We start from the raw sequence: 25,630 nt of genomic DNA on the forward strand, positions 1-25,630 counted from the left end.
CGTTGCCCCCCCTTACCCGTGTGTGCCCCCTCCCCTGGGACCCAGGGCCAGGAGCAGGGCCATGGCTCTGAGGGTGGGGGGGAGGAACAGGGGTAAGGGACTGAGGTTGGGGGAGGGGCTGGGGCCACAGCCCCCCGAATGTTTCTCTGCACCCTGCTACCGGGTACGGTTGCCAGGCATCCGGTTTTCGACCAGAACACCTAGTCGAAAAGGGACCCTGGTGGCTCCGGTCAGCACAGCTGACTGAGCCGCTAAAAGTCCGGTTGGCCGCAGCGGGGCTAAGGCAAACTCCGTGCCCGGCTCTGTGCCCGGCTCTGTGTGGCTCCTGGGAAGCAGTCGGCATGTCCTTGCAGCTTCTAGGCGGAGGGGCAGCCAGGCAGGGCTCCGCACACTGTCCCCGCCCGCAGGCACCACCCTGAGGGCTGACTCCGCACCTCCGTTCCCGGGAAATGCTGGGGCCACCTGAGGTCAGTGCCGCTTGGAGCCTGAACCCCCTCCTGGGTGCCAACTCCCTGTCCCAGCTCAAAACCCCCTCCTGCACCCAAACTCCCTCCCAGAACCCACACCCCCTCCTGCACCCCAACCCCTGTCCCAGCCTAGAGCCCCCTCCCACACTCCGAACCCCTCAGCCCCAGCCCAGAGCTCCCTCCTGCACCCCAACCCTCTGTCCCAAGCTGGAGCCCCCTCCCACACTCTGAACCCCTCAGCCCCAGCCCAGAGCCCCCTCCTGTACCCCAAACCCCTCATCCCCAGCCCCACCCCAGAGCCCACACCTCCAGCTGGAGCCCTCACCCCCTCCCAGGCCCCACACCCCTGTCCCAGCCCGGTGAAAGTGAGCGAGGGTGGGGGAGAGCGAGCCATGGAGGGAGGGAGGATGAGGTGAGTGGGGGCAGGGCCTCCGAGAAGGGGCAGGGTGGGGCCATAAGGAAGGGGCGGGGCAAGGATGTTCAGTTTTCTGCAATTAGAAAGCTGACAACCCTACTAGGGGGGCGCACCCCACAGTTTGGGGACCATTAGTCTATAAGAAGCAGGGAAAGGCCGAGCCCAAGAGCAAGGGAATTGGTCCTATTTTGAGCAGGGGGCTGGACTAGATGCCCTCCTGAGGTCCCTTCCAACCCTGATATTCTGTGATTCTATGATTCTATGAAGGGCTGCTTCTGGAGCTGCCGAGTAGGGGCAGGACTCACAGGCAGGAGCCTGGGGAGCGGGACACTTCAGAGGATTCGCTTACTGGAGCCCTGAGGTGAGAGTTGCCGTTGGCAAGAAGAAGTCCAGGGAGGCAGCAGCAGGGAGTGTGTTGGTGCAGACCATAGCTGCTCAGTGCCGGGTCTGTGGACTGGAACCCAGGGTACAAGACCTGATGTAACAACATGGGGCTCTTATTTTATTGGACTTTGTTAGCCTGAAAGAGGCGGAGCTAAAACATAACCTGGGCCGAGTCACAACAAGAGACCGGCCACCACGGCACCGAAGCAACTGTCAGCAGTGGGTGCTGGAGAGGAAAGAGCTGTTACGTCACAGCCAGCCACAAGGGGGTGTCAGTGGTGAGTCGACTCTGCCACAAGGTTGCATGGGCCTATAAAAAGTTGTGCCTGGCGTCTCTGTCAGTTACTGATTCTGGGCAAAAATTGCCCTGCATCTGCTCAGCACTTCTGAAAATCAGGCCATTTATTTAGGTGGCTAAATATGGACTTAGAAGCCTAAGCTTTAGGCTCCTAAATTTGAGAATCTTGGCCAGTGAGTCTTGTCCTCCCACACAACTTTAGTTCCAAGAAAATAATGCCCTGAAACTATTCATGACAATTCACTGATTCCTACAAGATGGATTTTCAAAATAATCAGAATCTACATGCTGTCCAGGAAATCTAGAAATTAAACTGGCTTTTTCAAGCATCTACAGTACAACAGCTATGCACCCTGCAGAGCAGTGAAGCTGCTTCCAATTATATTTTGGGGCTGTTGTTAATTTTTGGCAGGCTCTGGGAGGAAAAGGAGCTTGCACATAGCAGGTGTCAGGCTGTTGTTTTCATATTTAACCGAGAGCTTGGGGGAGGGGGCGGGGAGAAAAGAGTACACAGGGCACTGCCAAGAATTGTGACCTTGCATTAGTGTGAGCGAAGCAACTTTGGCACAGCCCCTGGGACTGAGGTGGGGATGGGAAGAGCTTGTCCTATTCCCAGCTCCTCCTGCTGGGAACGCGCGCACACACACACACACACAACAAGGGATTAATTTAACACACGTTGGAAAGAAGAGCATCAGGATTCAAACGTGGACTTCTGTGTGGATACAGCTCGCCAAGATCTCCAGGTGTGAGGGTATGCTCGCCTATCACCCCTGAATGGGAATCGCAAGTCATTCATGGAGCTTCACTCCCTCCTCCCCGCCCCCACCATTCCCAAACCTCTCTTTCCTCTGCCTTCTCAGCATAAAATGGAGAAGGAAAAACTGGCTTTTGCTCAGTCATTTGTTCATCACACATTTTAATAGATCCAAGATGGCACAAGCAGAGGGGCCAAATGGCTTTTCAGAGCCATGATAGAATTTATGAGTGTGTTTGGGGGGAACAGTGGGGAGGGGTTTGTTGCATTTAAAATGTGAAGATATTTGCTAATATCTGTAGGGGTCTTTTTTTCCTTAGCACAGAGTTTCAAGTGACATGATTCTCTTTCGGGGCTTAAAATGGCCTTAGAGGAATGATGGGCCTTTAATTACCTAACAATGGAATTTCATTTGTAACAGAATTTTAAGGCCCAGAAATCTAGTTTAAATGGATGTATAATGCTGTTTCCTTTGCAGAGGCAGGCAGGGAGCTGCTTTGTAATTGTAGGCGGCAGTAATGAAGCATGTATTCAGGATGGGAGGTTTGAGCCTGCCACCATGGAATGCTGCATACTCTGTGTGGAGAAGGGAAATTCTGTTTCATGGAGGATTTGAAGACTTCAGACCTTGGTTTGGTTCTGATTAGGAATGAAATCTGAAAATTTAGAATTTTTCTGTGAAAGAACATCACACCCCTCCCTCCTGCCAAAAAAATCGTTATAGGTCCATCGAAACAGTTCATTTTCATTTTGACTTTTTATATAATAATACAAAATCAAAACATTTCAAAAGAAAAAGTTAGAACATTATGTTCTGAAAATGTCAAAAGGGGATGTTTCAACACTGTTAGAACTTGTTTCCTAAAATGAAATTTTGGTGAAATTGACATGATTTCATGGTGCATTTTTATTCTGGCTGAACCATGTTTTCCATCCAACTTTTTCTGACCAGCTCTCATGCTGTGTACCTGCACAGAGGCCAGGTGAGAATAGATCTGCATTGTATGTTGGGGTGCCAAGTGACAAAAAAGCAGTTACAACATCAGAAGAGAAATCAAAATAAACCAATTTATTTCAGACCTGAAATACACAACTACTCTTATTCTCATTGCATCAACTCTCCACAAGAAGAGCAGGAAACCTGCTGGAAAATCCCTTGCAGAGTGGATGGTTGGCTCTCCACTCCCTTTGCCAGCTGGGCGTGGAACTTGATTTGGCTACTCATCTTCCCGAGATCCACCTCAGAGCTCTCTAAAAGCTAGATCTGTGACCCTGGGGAACTGTCTACACCGACCCTTGTCCTGCTTTGTCATGTGTGGAGTTTCTCCCCCAGGAGATCTGGAGGAGCAATTTCCCTTCACCACCCCTAGATACATTTCTGTAAGTGAGATTCCAGCCACTCAGGCCATTTTCTGTGCTTAGTAACTGAAACTTGTCCCCTTTTCCAGTCCTTGTTTTATCACAAGGACTAACCCAGATGTTTGGGGGATGTGCCATTAACAGTCTTGATATTTCTATTTTTGCTGACACCAGGGACGTGTGGGAGCCCTGTAACCTCCATCTAAAAGAGAGATGTCAGGGTATCAACCTGCTAACTTGCTTTCTTGTAGCTTCTCTGTAGGGCCTAGAAACCAGAGTGGTGGTCAGTTTAATTCTTGAGAGCATCCTTTCAAAAGGAGGTGTGGCCTGATGAGGATGGGAGCATAGTAATTGTTCTACTGCTAATGGGAATGGGGTTAGTATACTACAAGCCTTATGTTCAATATTTTCTGCTCACGTGTCTACAACAGAATGACAGGCAACTTACCTTTAGAGATCTTTTGTACAATTATGTGAATAGGTTCAATGGGGCCTGTCAATAGGCTCAAAGAATGCCCCTTGTTTTTACTGATGTATGTTCAGAATAACTCTATTGACTTCAGCTGATTGACGTTTGGGCAGAAGGTTAGGTTGTTTCTTATTTTACGGTTATTCATTCCTGAAGACTGACCGTGTCATATATTACAGAGATAGCACTCGGAGCATGAAGTTATTAGAGGCTGTTCTCATGCTATTTTCTGCCTGATTGGGAGCAGGAAGTATTGGAAATCTTGGGCCAGATTCTTTTTTTTTTTTTTTTAATGTAGCATTTTATGTCCACTTTGAACTGGGTTGGCTGACTGCATAAGATGCAGAGTAATGGGGGATCAGACCTATGCTGTCTGATTTCATGAGAGTTCTAGCCCAGTTTTGCAGCCTCCAGGGGTCTGAACAGCATGGTCAAGCTTTGAAAATGTGGGGTGCTTGTCTGCCACAGTCCTGAACATTTTGGGCTTCACCTATCCTGACTGCTACTTGTGCTGCAACGTTTAGTAACCATGCAGGAGTCAGGCAGGCTGGAAAAAAGGCGCGGCACCTGGGTTACCTAGCTCAGCCTGACTGTGCTCAGCCTTCACAATGTCTAGCTGACTCTGGGTGTGATGGGATGAGATCCCCACACTAGCCCTGCAAGAGTGGAATTGGGCCAGGTGGGCCCAATCAGCTAATTAGACTGCAAACAGGGGAGCTTTAGGCCAGAGGGAGCTGGTTGGAGAGAGGCTCACCTGTGCAGGAACTGGCGAGGCCTATAAAGTCAGGTAGCGGCCCACAGCCTGGGTGGCTGCTGAGAAAGGGCAGTCACCCCCTGGGATGAAGGAGGAGTGTTGGGGGGCTGCTGGGACAGGCTGTAGGCAGGCAGCAGTCACTCCCTGGGAAGAGGGGGGAGGGTTCTTGGAGCTGGTACACCGAGAATGAGACAGGGCACCAGCGTGGTAGGAAACAGCCCAGGGAAGGAGCAGGGAGGACAGAGAGATGAGATACTAGATAGGATGGGCCAGTGCTCTAAGGTGGCACCGAGCATTCTCTCTCTTAGGTGTTTAGCTGGCTGGTTCTTACTCACATGCTCAGGATCTAACTGTGGGGATCGGGAAGGAATTTTTCCCTGGGTCTGATTGGCAGGGACCTTGTGTGCAGGAGGGGGTGGTTTTGCCTTCCTCTGAAATGTGGATGTGGAGTGCAGGTCACTTGCCAGAATTATCTGGAGATATCTCACTTAATCATTTCCCTGCTATTGCAAGGGCCTCGGGCACTGGTGCCCCTCAGTCCCTCCTGTTCTCTGCCTGTGACACATCCGAGTCTAGTCTCCTGTGGGCTGTAATACCTTGGGCTAATTTCTGTTGTGGGTTTAGTGTGCGGGTTCTGGGAGGAGCTATACAGGAGATCAGACTGGATGATGTCATGTTTTCTTTGGGCCTCAAACTCAATGAGGTATTAGAAATCTCATGGCCTTCTCAAGTACTTCTGACTGCTTGAGCTTCACCCATGGCAGATGGCCCAGCTAATGCCCGTGGCTGCCCTTTCAGGTCACCTGCACATTTCATTTTCACTAATGAGGCTTGGCACCATTGAAATGCATAGTCTATAGTAGGCCCACAACTGTAACTGGGTCTTGTAAAATGTCTGGGTTTGTCAGCTGGGCTAGCAGTGACTGATGTTAGCACTGCTGTTCTGTAACTTTCACTTCCTGCTTCCCAGCATCTGAATTAACCTCTTCCTTTTCCCCTGTGCGCATAAACCCCATCAGTGATACAGAATGTACTAAGAGACAAGCTAGGTGAGGGCATATCTTTTATTGGACCAGCTTTGACTGGTGGAAGGGTCAAGCTTTAAAGCTATACAGAGCTCTTCCTCAGGTCTGTGAATGTGCAGTAAATATACTATTATATACTGTATATAAATATACTATTATACTGTTGCTTAATTCTGTTTAGACGAATGCAGCATTTAATGTAAGCTACTAAACTGTCTCAAGAATGGCAGAGATGAGGGACAGCAAGAGACTCAGTTTTGGATAGACCTCTGTGGCCCTTTTCCTAGGTGGAATGGAGGCTTCCCAGGCCCAGTCTGGTCCCCATGGCTTGGAAATGTTAACAATAGGGCAATAGAAAATGAAAAGGGATGCTATTTTCCTTTCTTTATTGTGACTTTTTTTTTTAAAAAGGCATTGAAAGCACCCAGCTGGATCTGCTGTCTCTAAATTGTTTGTGTTTGTGCATGAATAGTGTGTGTTTGAATTGGCTTTTGAACCTGGTCTTCTTGTTCATGAACTCAAGCGAAGGTGTGGAGGAAGGAGGGGATATACCTCTGGAATGATGTTAGCTAAGCCCTTACGGGCTAATAAATGTAGGTGTTAATGGCTTGTTTTTGTGCTGTTTGGTTGCCATAGAGATGGGCTACATGAACTAATGGGTTTGTTTAAGTGTTCTGTTTCTGTAGCTACCCCTTCTGCTTTTTTCCATGCCCAGCGATTGGAATTAGTTTAGAACAACAGCCTTGGCAGTTTTAGTCCACCGACAGCAAGGAGCGGCTGGGGGAAAATATTTAAGAAAATGGCCACACAGAACTACTAAAATAGATACAAGAACCATCAGTGAGGAGAGCAGTGGAATCACGTGAGGTTATTTGAAGGCTGGTTTATGGATTTGTAGCTTATGTGCCATGAAATGTCCAGCTTGCGTCTCCGTGTTAGCAGAACAAGAAATTATCTGTGCAGGAGGGTGGGGCTGGGGGATGTCAGCCAGCTTATGTGAAAACAGATACAGGTATAACAAAAAGAGAGGCGGGTACCCAGCACTTGCAAAGGAAAGTACTGTGGGCAAGCAATAAAGAAGGGCAGGTAGTCCTGTGTATGGTGAGGCGTAGGGCTGCTGGTGGGAGGAATAGAATTTCAATCTTTTGTTTACAATTGTTATGCCAGGGGTTGGTGGGTGTAATAACTGCCTTTCATTGAATGGAAAAAGCGGTTCCCTAAAGGAGCGACAATAGGAGCTACCACCCAAAACACAGGCATGTGCATTAATGGGATAGGACGTGAGCCGTGCGGCCCAAGGGTTCTATTGTGATCTGATATTGGACTAAGGGGCCGGGGATGGATTTGATTTTGTGTGAGTGAGAGACAGAAGCAGCAGAAAGCCAAGGAGGCAGCAGAACATGCCCTGACAGTGTAGCCCTGAGGAAAAAAGCCTAGTGAGAAAGGGCTTTTTGCATAAAGTCCTGGCTGATAAGGGGCTTGGAATGGTGAGCACAGAAACTATCTCCTCTTGTGTGATTCTTCCTGTGTTCAGGGAAACAGGAATTAATGTACATTCATTGTAAATATAAACAGGATTGCATCAAACAAATGTACCAGACTCCCGTCAACAATTTCTTCTCCTGACAGAAAGACCCCCCCTAGACCTTGAATTTTGCTAATTGCTCATCGCCAAAGGCGTAACAGGATTAAAAATGTATCTGGTTCTGTGTTAAGTTTTCTGAACTTCAGAGAATAGCTTGCTTGCAATGTGTCCATCTCCTGTGCAAGCTCTTGGCTAAAGTTGAACTAGGGACAATTGCAAAGTACCAGAGGTTGTGGAAGCTTTTTCCCTGGAGGTTTTCAAAGGGAGGCTGGATAGCCGTCTGTCTTGGATGGTTTAGACATAGCAAATCCTGCATCTTGGCAGGGGGTTAGACTAGATGCCCCTTGCAGGCTCTTCTAACCCTATGGGTCTGTGATTCTATGATCCATGCCTGTGCCCCCTCAGCTATGAACCTTGGCACAGCCATCCACCCAACCTTGCCTCTGTCACCACTGGGCTCTACACTGGAATCCATCAGGAAGCTACACCTGGTGAAGAACTGCAGGTTGCTGACAGAGCCCATCACACTACTGCCTGCGTTGATTTCCTGTGCACTTCTGGTGCTGATGTTGATCTGGAAAGGCCTGTGTGGCTTGTGAGGAGGCAGGTAGCACACACCTTACTGGGACACTTGAGATCAGCGGATGCATTTGAGCTAGCAGTCCCCGGTGCGGCTGTTTGAGGTCTAGCATTGTTAGTGGGGGTTCTCCTAGCTCAGGAACTTGCTCACCCCGATGGTCTGGCAAAGCAGGAGTCTGAGAATTGGAACGTAAGTCCAAAGGGACCACTAGATCATCTAGCCAGACTCCTGTGTATCACAGGTCAGAGACGTTCAGCCTGTATTGAGCGCATGGTGCAAGGGCACTTGTCTTGCAAGCCCTCACCTGCATGGGATAGGGTACTATATATGTTTGATTCCAGGGCAGAGACTTGCCATTGGTTTAACTGCTATATAAAATGTCTTTCTGTTAAGAAATTGTGCTGCTAAAATGTACAGACCAGTGGTGACGAGAACACTTTTATAAACTGGCAAACGAAATACATCAGGGAGTAGCTCATTATTTGGAACAATTCTAACCAAACATGAGCTGGGAAATAAATCTAGTCCTGCTCTGTTTACAAATTAAAATGGGTTTGGTCTAACCCTGTCCAATCAGCCCATTGTCAGCAGCCAAAAAGGACCCTGACGCCTCTCGTCTCAGACAGACTGAAGCAGTGTTCCAGGGAGCTGCAGAATATTTCGAGGCAAACATGGTTGGACTAAAAGCCAGGAGTAGGGAATGAGTGGGAGAAGGGGAAAGCACCTGATGCAGCCTGGTGGCGTTTGGGTGGATGTTGCTGTTTTGAAGACCTAGATATGGGTCTGCATATCGGTGAAAGTGAGTTAACCTTGAATGCTAAATCCCCATACTGTAGATGTGGCAGACTCAGGTTCAAGTCACTGCTCTGAATCAGGCAGAGGAGGACTTGAATCTTGGTCTCGCCAGGTGTCTTTCTCTCACACACACACACACAAAAATCCTGACAGCAGAATAAAACCAAATGCCCAAATCTTGAAATTTTTCATGAGACAGAATTTGTGTTTTCCAGCCAGCCCTACTTGCAGACAAAGTATTGTCTCATACTCTGTATTTGTGCACGAGTGCCTGATCTCAGCTGGGGCCTCTTGGGGCTCAGTTCATTATTTATATTGTAGTAGCATCTGAAGAGTAATGTTAACAGAGGAGGGGATGGGTGCTGCACCCCAAAGTATAGATAAGAATCAGGAAGTAGACAGAAATAGTCAGTAGGCCAATTCAGACCTAATGTTAGTGAGTATAACTCACTAAAGATGAACCCACTACTGATTTGCCCTGAGTGTTTTTACAGTTAAGTATCCCTGTATTTGGTTATAACACACATCAGGGACAGTCTAAATGGAGTCAGCCTCTATCTCAGCCAAGTGGAAGAAAAGTAGTTGCTACTATGGAAATCTGCCTAGCCAATTTTGTAGTGATAGATGAAGCATTCAGTGAGACTTGCTAAAGTAAAACACCCATTGGCTTGTATTGAAGAAGAGAATGAAAAGGGTAAAGCAAAGGGCCGCTATGGCTGAAAACCTTTAGTTCAGCAATCTTATTGATACATACACTGAGTTTTACAGTAGAAACTAAGACATGTTTTCCCAGATGCACACAATCTTATTGAAAGAATTACGGATGCACTGAGAGTGGCTCTGTTGTTAAAGTTACACCAGTGTTTTCCTTTTAATGGTACCTTTGCACTCTTCTTAGAGAGAGAGATGAATCAGTCTGGAATATATAGCCAGTGATGTCTGAATATCCGATACTTATCTGAACCTCCTGTATCTGAAAGTTATAGGTGGAAACATGAAGAGGCTTTCTCGTTTTAAAAAAAATCTGGTACTTCCTGCTTCTGAAGAGGTCAGAAATGCCATCACAGCAACACTTGACTTCCTCTTTTGGCTGGAACCAGGAAGTACAGAAATAAGTAGCTATGAGACAATGATGACAGTAGCTGCACTTTGACCCTCCAGAATAATTTGGTTTAAATTTTTTGGGCAAAAATTAGGGCTGGATGGAAAACAACAGTTCCATTTCACTGAAAAATTTAAAATTTTTGAGTTTTGTTTTTGTTCTGATGTGGAATGAAAATCAGACCTTTTGAAATTGTTCATGAATAAACAGGAGAGCAAGTGATACCCTGGCCTAGCCAAGAACTAGAGCCCTCACCTGGGATGGGGAAACCTACATCCAAGTCCTTGCTCTGCCTGAGTCAGAGTAAAGACTTGAACCTGGGCCTGCCACATCCTGGGCACATGCCCTAACCAGACTGTAGAGCCAAGTCCCTCCTCTTGAAACTCTTCCACTTGGTATAAATAATTAAGTATTCAGTGCAAGCTAGAGCATGGTACTATGGCCTGGGGTTTTGGGGCATTTGCTGCTGATATGAGCCCCAACTCCAATTCCCCCCTTTGCCTGATTGAGGGGTGGGAGATGAACCTGTGCCCTCACCTGCATGCTACTGGATAAGGCTCTCTGACCTGAGGAAACTTTTGACCAGATAGAACTCATTTCTTATATTATCTGAATCTGTTTGCTCTTTCCTAAAAATAACTAGAAAAGCAACATACCAAGATACAAACATCTCAAAAGGGATGGGTGGAACACGATTAGAAGATTTCCTGGACCAATGTCTTAGTAGAGGAGCAAAATATGTTAAACTAAGCCAAAGTTCATGAGTGTCCTCTGGGATCTAGTAAGAGATCACAATAAATTGACATTCTCATGAGGCTGTATTAAGTATTGGAGGAAGCAAGACACGTTCTGGACTCTACTGAAGTTGACTTTGAGGGAATGTGGAATGCCCTCAGGGATTGTATAATGTCTGGGAAATCTATTGAGGAAAGTAGGAAGTATTTAGGGCAATGGTCAAAGACACAATGAATGAAATTCTTCTCCCCATTAACTGCCTCCAACGGCATGCTTAAAATACACCATACAAGGCATGCCATGTAATATTCAAAAAATGTGCTCTGTTGTCTTATGAATATATGGATGAACTGGTAAATGGGTAAGATGATGGGAGTTTTTAAAAGAGACTGAAGCAAATATATCATCAAAAAACCTCCACTGAATTAAGGAAACTTCAATTTGCAACTATTTATTTGTATTATCATAGCACTAGGAGCCCCAGTTGTAGACTTTTTCAAATGCATTGAAAGAAAACAGATCTTCAGCAGGTCAGCCCTTCGGGACACTTTTCTGTGTTTGTACATCACCAAGTATAACTCCAAGCTGGGTCTTTAGGGGCTACCATCATATAAGTATTTAATAAGCTAACTAGGGGCTGGGCTGACAGGGTACAGTGCAGGGTGCCTGTGGTGTGTTAGAAGTAGCTGAAAGAAATGCAGGATAGGAGATAAAAGAGGACAACACTTTGTTTCACATTGGTTCCAACACAAGGTATTCTATACTGTCATGTGAAATAACCTAAATCCTGGTCTAATTTAGGCAGCCATAAGAATGGATTCCTGACTATTCCAGGGCTCTTAACTGGGGGACCAGAGCCTGAGAAGTCGCTTGCTAGACTGGAAAGGGCTGGTGTCAGGACACAGGGCACTGAGTGTCAATGGAGGGTCTCCCAATTTATCCTGGTGTGGAGCTGAACAGAATTTGACCTTCTGATTCTATTCCCCACAGTGGTGTAAATCAGGTGTAACTCCACTGAAGTCCATTGGCCAGATTTTGCCAGTGTCACTAGTGTTTGCTACTCCCCTGAAAATGTGCGATAGACTCACTGTTGCCAATAGAGCTGAGGGTGGAATTTAGCCCAGTAGTCACCCCAGTGGAAATAAGAACTGAATGAGGGCCAGTGCACTCAGTCCCTGGGAGAAAGCTGCACAGTTATGTGACACCCTGGAGGGCTGCCCAGCGCCGGTGCCACTGAGCTTCAGAGAGGAAGATCCATCCAGCTTTTCTCAGCCAGTAGGACAACTGATAGAACCTGGAACCTTTGCTAGCGAGTGTGGCAATGGGGATGGGGCAAATTGGAGCTCTGACTGGAGTTACTGCATCAGACCCATTCACTTCAGTGATGCTACTCCTGATGGATGCCAGAGTAATGAGATCGGAATCCGGCCTTTATGTCCCTCTGGCACTTCCCTCCTTCCCCACGTGTCTAGAATAACTGTCCAAATAACAAGCTCCATCGGGCTCCTCCTTCAAGAAATATCTTAATCCCTACCGGCTCCGTGGTGTGCTCCAAGTGTAGACACACACACACACCCCCTGCTTCACTTTTGGAATCCGTGTCCAGCTCAGTTTCTCCTGCCTCGGCTGCAATACTTAGAATTACAGGGCCTGATTCTTTGGGTAGTTCCTTATTCTTCGAGTAGCCCAGCACAGTCATTGGGACCACTCAGTGGTCAGGGTGAAGTTCTAACCCTTTCAGGTCAGGAAAGTTACTTGTCTAGCACAGCTCTCCTGGAGTACAGTGATGGAGTGTTACCTTTCTTGTACTGAGCAGTGAAGTAAAGATTTCCTAAAGGAAATAATACAGAGATTTAGCCATATTGGTACTGGGCTAGGTTCTGAGCTCAGTCCCACTTGTGTAAATCCAGAGCGGCTCCATGGAGTTGCTCAGTGAAATTATTCCAGATTTATGCTGCTAATGGAGCAGATTTTGGCCTTCTGACTTGGAACAAAAATTCTATAATAGACTTTGCTATCTGTCTGTTCTGGGGCCTTCTGCAGAACCCACCAGGCTCCTTGGCAAAAGGTCCCCGGTTCTTTGCAAATAACTCTCATCACAGACCTGACAAACTCAGTAAACCAAAAACATGTTTTACAGGATATTTATCCATGAAGAGTAGCATGTCAGGTATCTGCACAGACTCATAATCATTGTGAGATGTACGAAGGGGTAATATTTAAGGACTAATATTGAAAGTATGCCTTATGGACTCAGAGTAAAAATTGGTCATAGGGTAGAGTATCTTGGTGGAGAACCATTCAAGCAAGAGGGAGTTGTCACCTCTTCCTAGTCAGCTGGCAAGGTAATGCAAGGTTCTGTCTTCTACCCTTGCCACATTGAACAACAGTCAATGGAAAACCATCAAGGACAATTGCAAACTATTGAAAGCACTTGGCAGTGAAAAGGAACATTACAGCAGGCAGGAGACCTTCCTAGCTATGAATTAAAGACAAAAGACTGCTTCGGTGTAGGGAAAGGCACCCTGATCCATTTACTAAGGAAACCCCTTTAAGGAGCGAGGGGCTTCCATGAACATTTGGATCCTGGTTCTTGTGAAACTAGTCAGCTCTGCAACTGACTGATCTTTGGGGGTGAAGCCTACTTTATTAGACAGGAAAGGTAACTACCGATATGTGTAGATCCTGTTTTATGGCTTTTGTTTTCATCACTTTCACTTCTAGTTAAATCTTCATTCTTTCTTAAACGAACCTACTTTTAGTTTGTTATGAGGACTCACAAGTGCTATGTGGTACACAGGAGTGGCGGGTTTAAGGCAAAACTGGCACACTGCTCCTTTGGGGGCAGAGGATCTGGAATTTCTGTGAGGAGACAGTGTCAGGGATTGCATATAAGAGGGGAGTGAATCAAAGGGACTCAGGGATTGGGATGCACCTCTTAACTTGCAAGGCAAAGTTAGGGCTGGCATAGCCCAGAGGAGAGTGCTTGAATGGCTGAAAGGCTGGTGGTGCTAAAGAGCTGACATCCAGCTACCACAAGCAAGACTCCCTCTCACTGGAGGCAGCAGGGCGGTAATGCATAATTAAGGCTAAGATTTAGTCAGGGGTATTTATAGTATAAGTCATGGACGGGTCATGGGCAATAAACAACAATTCACGGCCTGTGACCTGTCCATGACTTATACTATAAATACCCCTGACTAAATCTTAGCTGCTCCAGTGGGGGGGGGGGGGGGCTGCTGACGCTGCTCTGGGGGTGAGGTGGGGGGGCTACTGTAGTACATATGGTAATCAGATATCTCGTCCAATCCACACAGCTGCTAAATTGGCTTATATAAATGTAACTTGTTCACTTGAATAAGACTCTTGTGCATCCCTTCATCTAAACGGATGTTGCTCCACTCTGTCACCATTCTGCATGGTTCTGCACTTCTTCGCGCATGGTGATTTAGCAGCAAGAGTAGCCCTGTGTACTGATTCTTCTTCCTGGGAATTCAGATCCACTAGTAACTAAGGGCCAGACTTTTAAAGGTATTTAGGCACCTCGGGTACAGATAGGCACCTGGTGGGATTTTTAGAATCGCCTAGACTGCTACAGGTTGCCATGGGAGTTAGGTGTCTAGGTGCTTTTGAGAATCCCACTGGGCACCTTTCTGCATTGTAGGTGCCTGAATCGTAGGACTGAACGGGACCCCGGGAAGTCCTCTAATCCAGTCCCCTGTACTCCTGGCAGGACTAAGGATTATACCTTTAAATCTCTGGCCTTACGTGTCAACAGGAATGATTGATTTGCCTCAAAATCACTCTGTAAAAATTAGGTTTATCCCAATATCAATCTCCATACAAAATGACTGTACATTCTTGGGTCATTCGCATGAAAGATGCACTCCTGTGTCCCTGTTGGCAAAATATCTGACCTGCATCCAAGATCAGAAACTTGCTCTAAGCACGGATTTACATTGTTTTCTCAATATTTACTACTGTGGGGCCTTCAAATGGGACATGCAAGCGCTTCAATAAATGAACTGCATGGTCATCTAGTTTTGCTGCAGCGTATGTAATCACTTCTGCAGCCCCCCACCCCCACCAAATGTCATTTTATAACTAGGCTTGGCAGGATAAGACTTATTGGTAAATGTGGGTAAACATCGATTTTAGCAAACACACAATCTGATGAAAAAATATTTCCATGGATGATGATCGAACTGACAGATAAAGTAAGACAAACGCTGCTTGAGAACTTCTTATATTTAATTTCAGGATATTCACTTTATATATTTTGACGTATGGTGTTGACAATTTGTGTTTTTAAGTTATAAAACTAACTTTTTATTTCTGACTATTGTCTGACTCCTCCCATTGTCTGATTCCCCTCCCCATAATTTTGCACAACTGTGAAAATTTAAATCAATAAAAATATAAAAAATGCTTAATATCTATCCATCAGAATTATTACAAAAGATTGAATTCTGCCAAGTTGATTTATAATTTACTAGAGCACAGTTCTGTACTGAAAATTGACTCTGACAATGGTATGGTAGGGTTCCACAGCTATTGTCTCTAAATGATTTCATATCTAATGAGCTGATTTGACAAGTCAAAATATTTTAGTTTCTAGCTACCAGCCCCACAAATTCAACCTGGGATCAGCGAGAGAAGCTGGGTGCTTTCCATCTTCCAGACCATCACCAGCAATAAAGGTTATATGGGCTACATTAGCTTTCGTAATGCCTATGCACTCACACTGGTCCAAGCCCACTGAAGGCCTAGACAAAGCCATCCCTTGGGTAGGGCAAATCGGGGCGACCGCTCTGGGTCCTGCGCTTTTGGGGGCCTCGCGGGCTGGTGCGATTGGCCGGTGTAATCGGTCCTGGAAGACATAGGCACGGGAACTAGGGGCACGGGGGGTGCTGCAGCACCCACAGGGTCCTGGCTGCAGGCCCTGGGCTCCCGGCTGCTGCCCTATATGCCCAGGGATCTGCTGCTGCCCCGCGCATGGAGCTTTGCTCTGGGGCCAAGGGGAGGGGAAACAGGGGTAATAGAGCTGGCTTTCAGAGTGAGGCCCCCAAGCCGGCGGGGGCTGATTTGTCCCAAGCCACACACACCCCTAAGGACGACCCTGGCCATAGAAGTGATTGAAAATTGTATATTATCCATAGAGTAGTTTTAGTTCCATTGACAGACATGGGGACTACATGGGTGTAACAGTTGGGGATTTAGTAGAAAGCTGTGTGATAATACAGAAGAGGAATCCTTATCCTGCTCATTCTCTAGGCTATGCTGGTTCTTCTAACACTAATAAAAAGCACTAAACTGTTTCCTGTCAGGGTAGTGAGGCAATATTTCTTATTAGACCAACTTCTCTTGGTGGAAGGAACAAGCTTTTGAGCTACACAGAACCCTTCCTCAGATCTGGGGAAGGTAACCAGAATGCCCAAGCTAAATACAAGGTGGGACACAATGTTAAACATGAAGGTTTCTCACATGCTGTAGGAGATCACTTAAAATGAAGTGTGCAAATAAAGGTTAGCAGGAGCAGTGTAGAGTGTGTTATAAATTGTTGTAATGAGACATAAAAAGTGTGTCTGTGTTGAGCCCCTGGTTTTTAGGGTCTGGCAGAGTTATGAATCTAAGCTCATCTTTTTGAAGGTGTTGTTGGGGTTCCTTTGAGGACTAGGACTGAAAGGTCAGATGTGGAGTGATCGCTTTGTGAAAAGTGTTCACCCACGGGTGATGGAGTTTTTGTCTCATGATTTTTCTGGTTTCACCCACTTAGTTGTTGGGGCATTTGATGCACTGGAGGAGGTACACCACATATTGTGTTAGGCATGTATTGGACAGATGGATCTTGAAAAGCATGTTTGGGGTGGGGTATTGATCATTGAAGAGGTGAAGATCTGTCAGCAGGTTTTGTGTCTGGTGCTGCTTTGAGTTGGTGTGAAGCCAGAAAGGGAAGGGGGTAGGAAAGATTTTTCACGCTGTGGTCCCTATCAAGTATGGGTTGCCATTGTCTGATACCCCATATTCTTTATAATGTGAGGTTGTAGGTGACAAATTAGGGTGTGTGGTCAGCAAGGTTTTATCTGTATTGAAGCAGGTTCTCCTGAGGTATTTGGGTGGCCCATTCTATGATGTGATCTATTTCTCTGAAGTGTCCTTGCTTGGTGAAGGTGGTTTTTAATGTGTTTAGACGTGTATCTAATGATACTGCTAGATTCTTTCTGGAAGGCATAAAGGGAGACTATGCCAGGCTGCAGAAGACAGTTAAAGAAATGGAGGTTCAGGTAATCTTTGGTGGGATGCTACCTGTCCCTACAGAAGGGAAGCGAAGGCAAGACAAGAGTATGATGCTCAACAAATGGCTCAGACAATGGTGGTGTAAAGAGGGCTTTGCAATGTTCAGCCACTGGAAGGCATTCATGGACAGATGACTGTACTCATGGGGTGGACTCCATCTCAGTAGGGAGAGAAATAGACTTCTGGGATGGATGTGGGCACAACTGATTAAAAGACCTTTAAACTAGGGACTCGGGGAGATGGCTGGGAGATGCTCATGTAATCTCTATACCTGATTCTAATATTGATCAGAAGAAAAATAGAGTGAGAGGATACAAGAACAGAGAAAGGAACAACAGAAGGTAGGCGAATAGTGCCAATGACATCAACAGTCCAGGAGGTGATACTGGCAGTAAAATGACTGTACTTAATTGGGTGAGGAATCTGGGTGAAGCCAAGCAGAAGTAACTTAGATATCTGTATACCAACATAAGGAGCCTTCCTAACACAACGAAGGAATTAGAATTACTGGTGCAGGAAATGAAAACAGATATTCTAGGGATAACAGAACCATGGTGGAATAGTAGTTGTGACTGGCATACAAGTACTGAAGGGTATGTGCTGATCATGAAAGACAGAAATGAAGGTAAAGGTGGTGGAATAGGATTGTATATGAATGATGAGGTTGACTATCAAGAAATTAGAAGCAATGGAATGGATAAAACAGAATCTGTTTGGGTCAATATCACTTTGGAGAAGAAAGCTATCAGAGCCTCCATTGGGATAGTCCTTGGTATGCTACAGACACCCAGGATCCAGTTTGGATATGGATAGAGACCTTTTTAATTAAATAAATATTACTGGGAATTGTGTAATTCTGGGAGACTTTAATTTTTCAGATATGGAGGACAAGTGCTACTAATAGTGGTAGGGCCCAGATATTCCTGGATGTGATAGCTGACAGATTTCTTCACCAAATAGTCACTGAACCAACACAAGGGGATGCCATTTTAGCTTTAGTATTGGTAAGTACCAAGACCTCATAGAAGAACTTAGTGCAGAGGACAACCTTGGTTCAAGTGATCATGAGCTAATTCAGTTTAAATGGAAGGAGAAACAAAACAGGTCTGCAACGAGGGTCCTTGATTTCAAAAGGGTAAACTTAAAAAATTAAGGGAGTTAGTTAGGGAAGTGAACTGGACAGAAGAACTCAAGGGTCTGAATGTGGAGGAGGCTTAGAATTAATGTAAGTTGAAGTTGCAGAAGCTCGGATACCAACCAAGGGAGAAAAAATTGTAGGGAAGGGTTGCAGACCAAACGGAATGAGCAAGCATCTCAGACAGGGTATTGAGAGAAAGCAGAAAAAGGAATGGGAGATGGGAAGGATCAGCAAGGAAAGCTACCTTTTGCAGGTCAAAAAGTGTAGGGGGGAAAGTGAGAACTACCAAAAGCCAAGCACAGTTGGACCTTGCAATGGCAATTAAAGCCCATAATAAAAGGTTCTATAGCCATCTAAATAAAGAGAAAACAAGGATGGAAGAAGTGGGACTGCTAAACACTGGGGATGGGGTGAGACTAAAGATAATCTAGGTATGGGCTAATACCCAAATGAACACTTTGCCTCAGTTTTTAATAAGGTTAATGAAGTCCTTGGGGGCAGTGGCAGGGTGGCTAATGGAAATGAGGATGTGGAAGATGAAATTACCACATCCAAGGTGGAAGTCAAACTCAGACAGTTTAATGGGACCAAATTGGGGGGCCTGGATAATCTCCATCAAAGACTATTAAAGGAACTGGCACATGAAACTGCAAGCCCAATAGCAAGGATATTTAATGAATCCGTAAACTTGGGGGTCATAACCTGTGACTGGAGAATTGCTAATATAGTACCTATTTTTAAGGAGGGAGTGGGAGGGGAAGTGATCCAGGAAACCATGGGCCTGTTAGTTTGATCTCAATTGTATGCAAGGCCTTGGAACAAATTTTGAAAAAGAAAATAGTTAAGGGCACAGAGGTAAAACTGGGATAAAATACAATATGGTTTTACAAAAGTAGATCATGCCAGATCTACCTGATCTCTTTTTTTGAGAAGATAACTGGGTTTTTTTAAGACCACAGAAATGCAGTAGATCTAATCTATCTGGATTTCAGTAAGGCACTTGATATAGTTCCACATGGGAAATTATTAGTTAAATTAGAGAAGATGGGGATTAATATAAGAATTGAAAAGTGGATAAGGAACTGGTTAAAGGGCAGGTTACAATGGCAATGGTTGCTGGATCTGTGGAGGTAAATGTGGTGACTCGTGGATTTCTGGTCTATAGCCATCTGTAGGGTTCTATTGATGAAGTTGATTGTAGTGTCTAGGAAGTTGCTGCTGCTGTGGGAGACATCCTAGTACTCACAGCTGTTCAGAGTATTTGTACAAAAGTGTTTGTTAAATATAAAGGTTATAGTGGGTGAGGCAGAGGCAAATTAAGGTTTCCTGGGGCCCTGGGCCCGAGCAAGTGGGGGCCCCCACCCTCATTCCACCCCTTCTGCCCCCAGCCCCACCCCTTCCTGGGGGTGGTCCCCCCCATTCTGCTCCCCCACTGCAGCTCTGCAACCCCTTTTGCTCCTTTCTGCCCCTCGCCCACTGTGGCCCCAAGACCGGAGAAGCTCTGTCTCTGTGCCACAGCCCTGGGGCGCAGTGGGGAGCAAGAACTCCTCTATCCCCAGGGCCGCAGTGGGGTCCAAGTGCTGGGGCTTCCCCCGCCACCCCTCACACTTTTACAGGGGACCAGGGTCATAAAGTCATAGAATATCAGGGTTGGAAGGGACCTCAGGAGGTGATCTAGTCCAACCCCCTGCTCAAAGCAATTCCCAGACAGATTTTTACCCCAGTTCCCTAAATGGCCCCCTCAAGGATTGCACTCACAACCCTGGGTTTAGCAGGCCAATGCTCAATCCACTGAGCTTCTCCCACCCGCCACTTTTGCTGGAGAGGGGGGTCGGGCACAAGGGCTTCCCCTGCCACCCCGCGGCTTCTGCCAAGGATGGGTTGGGGGTGCTGGGGCTTCTCCCACCAGGGGGCTTCTGCTGGGGACAGGGTCAGGGGTCGCTGCGGGGGGGGGGGTGAGGCTTCCCCTGTCCCACAGCTGCTGCCAGGGATGGAGTTGGGGGCCAGTGGGGGTGGGGGCTTCCCTGTCGCCTGGCTTTTGCATGGACAGGGTCGGGGGCTGTTGGGGGGGGGGGCGATTTTTTCTGAGGACCCCCAGTTGGCCAGGACCCCTGGGTATGGGCCCCGTCGGCCCAGTAGCTAATCCACCACTGGGGTGAGGATGAAGTGGATGAGCTTGCTGATGTATCTGGGGTGGATTTCCAAGCGTTGTACATTTTCCTGTACAATGTGAGGCAGGCAGCAATGCCATCAGGGTGAGGGATGTTGGTGTAGAGTGAGGTGACATCCAGGGTGGCAAGGATGGTGTTCTGGGGGAGGGAAAGCAGATCTGACTCTTTCTAGACAAAGGGAGCCGCTTGAGTAAGACGGGGCCATGTCTACACAGAAACCATACCCTGTCCTCAGTGAACCGCCACACCCATGCCTTTCAGAGTATCCACCCCACATCCAGCAGCCTCGAAAACAACACACCCATCACTTTGACAGCAGCAGCAGCCAGTGCTTTCTGCTTCATTTTGTGATCTGTTGATGTTTCAATTACAAACCCTATCTTTAAGTGTTTAATGCTGCTATATGAAATGGCATCCGGCTGTGCTGCAGTTTAAAAAAAAAAGACAAAACTCCTTAAATCAAAGGGGAAGTTACACAGCTGAATACAAAGAAAAATAGTTTGGTTTGATTTCCTCCCCTCAGGGCTTTAGCTAAAGCATTGTTAATGTTCCAAACCTGAGTTTTTGGCTGACCTATACTCTTTTCGGTTGCCTGACCTTGCCTTTTGCAGATTTCTAACAAAATTTACAAGGTACCAGAGAGTTATTTAAGTTGATAAAGTCCCTCCTACCCATGCACAGTAGTTACTCTCCATAACTATTTTTTAATGTATCAATTAAAGGCTAATAGTAGCCTTGCACTCTTTCAGGCAATAATCTGATTCCCAAGCAGATAAGCCAGGCGAGCAAAGGAAAACAGCACTAGGTGACTATTATCTTTAATAAGGGAGGTTTAACCACTGTTCTTTTTAAACTCAAGGGCACATCAGTTTGCAGGAAAATGGCTGTTTCACTCCTGGCTCTTAAAGGTCAGTAACCTGTTGGATTATGCAAGGTAGAAATTAAATTTCAACAGAAATTTGACCTTAAGAAATGGCTTAATTGGGAAGTTAGATCTTTTCCCATTGAACACTCTACAGTAGGAAAAAATACTTCACGTTGCAACAGTTAGTTAGCTTTGCAGTTGGGCCCAGGATGTGCTATATCAGAGGACCTTGCACTATCTTAGACTAAGCCCCACAAATTAGTAGACACATCTCATGGATACCTTGTCTGCACAACTGGGAATGGCAGGCCATCCCCTCCACACCACAACCAACTGCACAACATCCCTTTGGTAGCCAATAACACGAAGACAGCATTAGGGAAGCGTATAATGCATTTGAGCTTCTCCTAATGTGATTTAGCTGCTGGAAACAAGGATGAGATCCAGCACCACCTGACCAGTCAGTACTACACAGACCCATCAGCAAGCTGTTTCAAATGAAGACCAAGGAAGCCTTCCTAGGATACTTTAAGAGAAGAGACCATGGGCAAGGTTCTCTGCTCCATTCCACTCCTTGCGTGCTGCTCAAGCAGTGGAAAGGGAGCAGAAATCACTGGGGCATCCCTTGCTGGAGATTCCCCAGGTTAGAGTGAATCCCCCTATTTCCTCGCAGCCCTGGTACAGGTGACATGTGGAACGGAAGAAAGAGGGGTGGAGCAACTAGAATGAGTTGCACTCTGGCCATTTCCAGCTGAGTTGCATGGTCCCTTGGGGACTATAACCATCTGGCTAAAGGTAGAGCTATCCTCAGGCTGCCCCAACCTGTGCAGTGATTTGAGCTTGGACAACCAGTGAGAGCCGTCTCCCTGCCCACCCCGAAGCTCTGCTGTGCCCATCTTCAGTCTGGTCCCATGTTTTTTGCTGCATAAAGTACACTTGTTATAATACACGGGACTATATGAACTGACTGCTCTTGGCTATACTGAGCTAATCAGAATAGTCTTAGGCAGAATTTGGGTATTTACACATTCATTGTAGGGAAACAAATTCTAGTAGATATGAAAAAATTTCAGGCAATATTAATACAGCCTAGCTTTAATATTTCAGAACAAACAAAAAAATACAAACTGCCCTCTCCCCAAATGTAGAGATATTTCAAATCGCAGGTGCTCTAAAGAGATTCTGCAGGACTACAGAGATTCTTCCCAGTATTTGACACATATCAAGTGATCTTCTCCCGATGTTCACAATAGAAAGGACTTGTACTTGGAGGGAGGGGGAAATGGATTAGAAATATTCATGAATACACAAACCTCTGATGACATTCTGGATCAAAATGGAGAAAAATCTGTATTTCCAAACTAAAATTAGGGTTTGTAATACAGTGAAATTGCTTGAGCCTGTATATGTCAATGTACATTTAAACAAAGGGGTCTTTGCTCTTCCGTCGTTCATAGCTTGTATTTGTGCTCCTTTGAAAGCCAATGAGATTTGAACTGAAGAGACCAACTCACCACAAGGTTCAAAGTGCAACTAAGCACTGTACTGAATGCAGGGTTATGTACTACATGTCATGCTGCACAGCCCAGAAAAGGGAGGCTTTAAGCTAGTTATGCTCCTCCAGAGTTTGGGCTGCTCCCAGAAATATTTTGAAAATTTTTGCACCCAAAAACCCCCAAACACATGCAACCCACTCCAGAAAATCCTGCCTGCTCCAGATCAGGGACTTTAATATGCATCTTCCCCATGTGCTGGCATAGGCCCCTCTCTCTCAATTCGATCAGAAATTCCACCCTGACTCTGAGAAACCTTCCAAATAAGGTTGGCAGTAGAGCTGTCCATTATCTTTTTAATGTGTCTGTGTTTACTGGATCAGGCTTGAGGTACCCTTCCTGCAGGATAGGTTTGAAACAGCTACTTCACTTTATCCCCGTTTGCAGTATCTTCTAGTTAAGCTTTATGTTCCCTGGTCAACACTTCCGCAGCAATATTAGATTCCTGTCATGCTGTTCTTTTGCATTGCTACGTGCTAGGGGATCTTCAGTGAGGGCTTCCAGCCTGCTCGAGCCCTCTGCACAGAAACTAATGACCACCGTAAATGTGCTAGAGGACTTGCCATGTGAGTCAGCCCACACTGGCTGAATTGAGTCTCAAATATTGTATATTTACTGTTTGTTTCCATCTAGCCTTATTAGCCTGTAGCCACTTTGTGCAGCGGGTGTGCTGAAAAACTGCCTGTGGTTGCTCTGATCTGCAGTGCATGGACCAGCATGCTCCCCTGATCTGTTACGATCTCCCCCAAATCCATGCCTGCAATAAAGGTCCAATACACAGGAGAGCTGGTAAGAAGCTGGACATGACTTGGCCAATAGACACACCGCAGGTCTGCATCCACTGTCTTTAAAATGCTTCTCCAGATTTCATTGTTTCTGTTACACAAAGCAATTAGAACTGCATGAGGGACCCCCAGAATTGGCCCATCTTTTCTCTGCTTCCAATCACTCCATAGGTTTCAATGTGCTCGGTTTCCCTCCAACTGCTGGGTTGCTGGCTCACTAATCACTCCAGCCTTAGCTGTGTTTTACAATATTTTGGCATGTGCCCAACCCTGCTGAATATGAGTGGGAAGGTTCTCTTAATTGTCACTTTTGTGACGTCTGGATGTGCTGATTCTAATGTTATAATTTTTACCAGCTGGAGTCATCTGGAGGTTTGCAGTCTCGGGACAAGCTTTGCTGGAATGCCTGCTGCACACAAGGGAAACCATTAAAAAATCAAACTCGGCTGGTTTCCCAGTGTGCCAGGGTCACTGCATCTTCCTGACAGTTTGCCTTTAATGTTGATAGCTCTTTGGGTCAAGTGGTGGCCATATGCGGAAAGTAGCATGCAACTGACCTATGCTCCAGTATGGGTTTGGAGTTTCCTGGGGATGTTTGCTTCTCTGTTAACATGGTGATGAGTGCTCCTCCATCTGTCTTCATTCCTATGGTCTACACTGATGCCCAGAACAATTCAGCATGCTGTTTGCTGTCTCTGCTATTTATTGCACCAGGCATCTTTTGGGGGGGGGGAGTGAAGAGGGAAGGAGAGACAGGCTTCTGCCAAGATTTGCTGTAAGATTTTCCCACTTACTGCTTAGTCATCTCTTTCTGAGGTCCCAGTTCCACCTCCTGTTGTGTAGAACAACCTGATTTCATTCATAGAGGCGAAAATGATCAGTGAAACCACAAGAAATCACCATTCCAATGGCACTTCATCTGCAAAAAGGCTATGTCCCTTTGGGATTTGGCTTGATGATGATCATTCTCTTTGGTCACCATGTGTTTGCTACCACCATATCCAGCCGTCTCCTGAGTAGTATTTTCATTCATTTCCTTCCCTGGAAGCCACGTGCATCTGTGCTATTTTTACTCCCTTGTCTAGGATCAAGTTAACTTCAGCAAACATTTTTGTTCTGCCTCACTGGAGTTTTATCTCATTAAAATTCTGTCCTTTAATGTGTCATTTCAATATGCAGTGGCACAGCCCCTTAATCAGTCTCACCTGAGTTTACCATGTACCTACTGACTGGTGAGACCCAGTGCTTCTGGTTTAAAAAATCCCTTTGAAGTGAGGAGACTTTACATGGACGCTATAAACTCAATTATTTCAAATTCATGTGGGATTATTTGATCCTTGTATTCTCATGCAGGTTAGGGTGCAGATAGAGGGGAAAGGGGGACGAAAGTAGGGCCTTGAGGGACAGTAGGAAAGGGGAGAATGAGGTGCTGCTAAGGGTGAAGGAGATGCAGGATGACAATCACTCTAGGCGAGAGCCATGAAAGCCTTAGGGAAGGAATAAATCCAAAGAAGAGGAAGTGATCAGCTGTGTCAAGGGTAGCAGACAGTCCAAGGAGGGGGAGGAGGCACTGGGACTTGGGGCAGGTCTACACTAACCCCCTAATTCGAACTAAGGTACGCAACTTCAGCTACGTGAATAACGTAACTTCAGCTACGTGAATAACGTAGCTGAAGTTCGAAGTACCTTAGTTCGAACTTACCTCGGTCCACACGCGGCAGGCAGGCTCCCCCGTCGACTCCGCGGTACTCCTCTATACCGGAGTACCGTAGTCGACGGCGAGCACTTCCGGGTTCGACTTATCGCGTCCAGACAAGACGCGATAAATCGAGCCCAGAAGTTCGATCGCTCGCCGCCGAACTACCGGGTAAGTGTAGACCTACCCTTGGACAGGAGGAGCTCTTTAGTGGCCTTTACTGAGAGTTACTATGGAGTCAAAGGGGTGGAAGCAGAATTGCAGCAGATATTGATGCAGGAGAGGGACAGTGGAATTAGCTATGAGGTTGTCTTTCAGCCCAACCAGTGCCATCTCCTACCCTAGGCATTTCTGCAGCCTGGATCGTGCTGCTTCACTTGGTTTACCACCTCCTTCCACC

This window comes from Emys orbicularis, chromosome 11 (assembly GCF_028017835.1).
Source record: "Emys orbicularis isolate rEmyOrb1 chromosome 11, rEmyOrb1.hap1, whole genome shotgun sequence".
Taxonomy (NCBI): Eukaryota; Metazoa; Chordata; order Testudines; family Emydidae; genus Emys; species Emys orbicularis.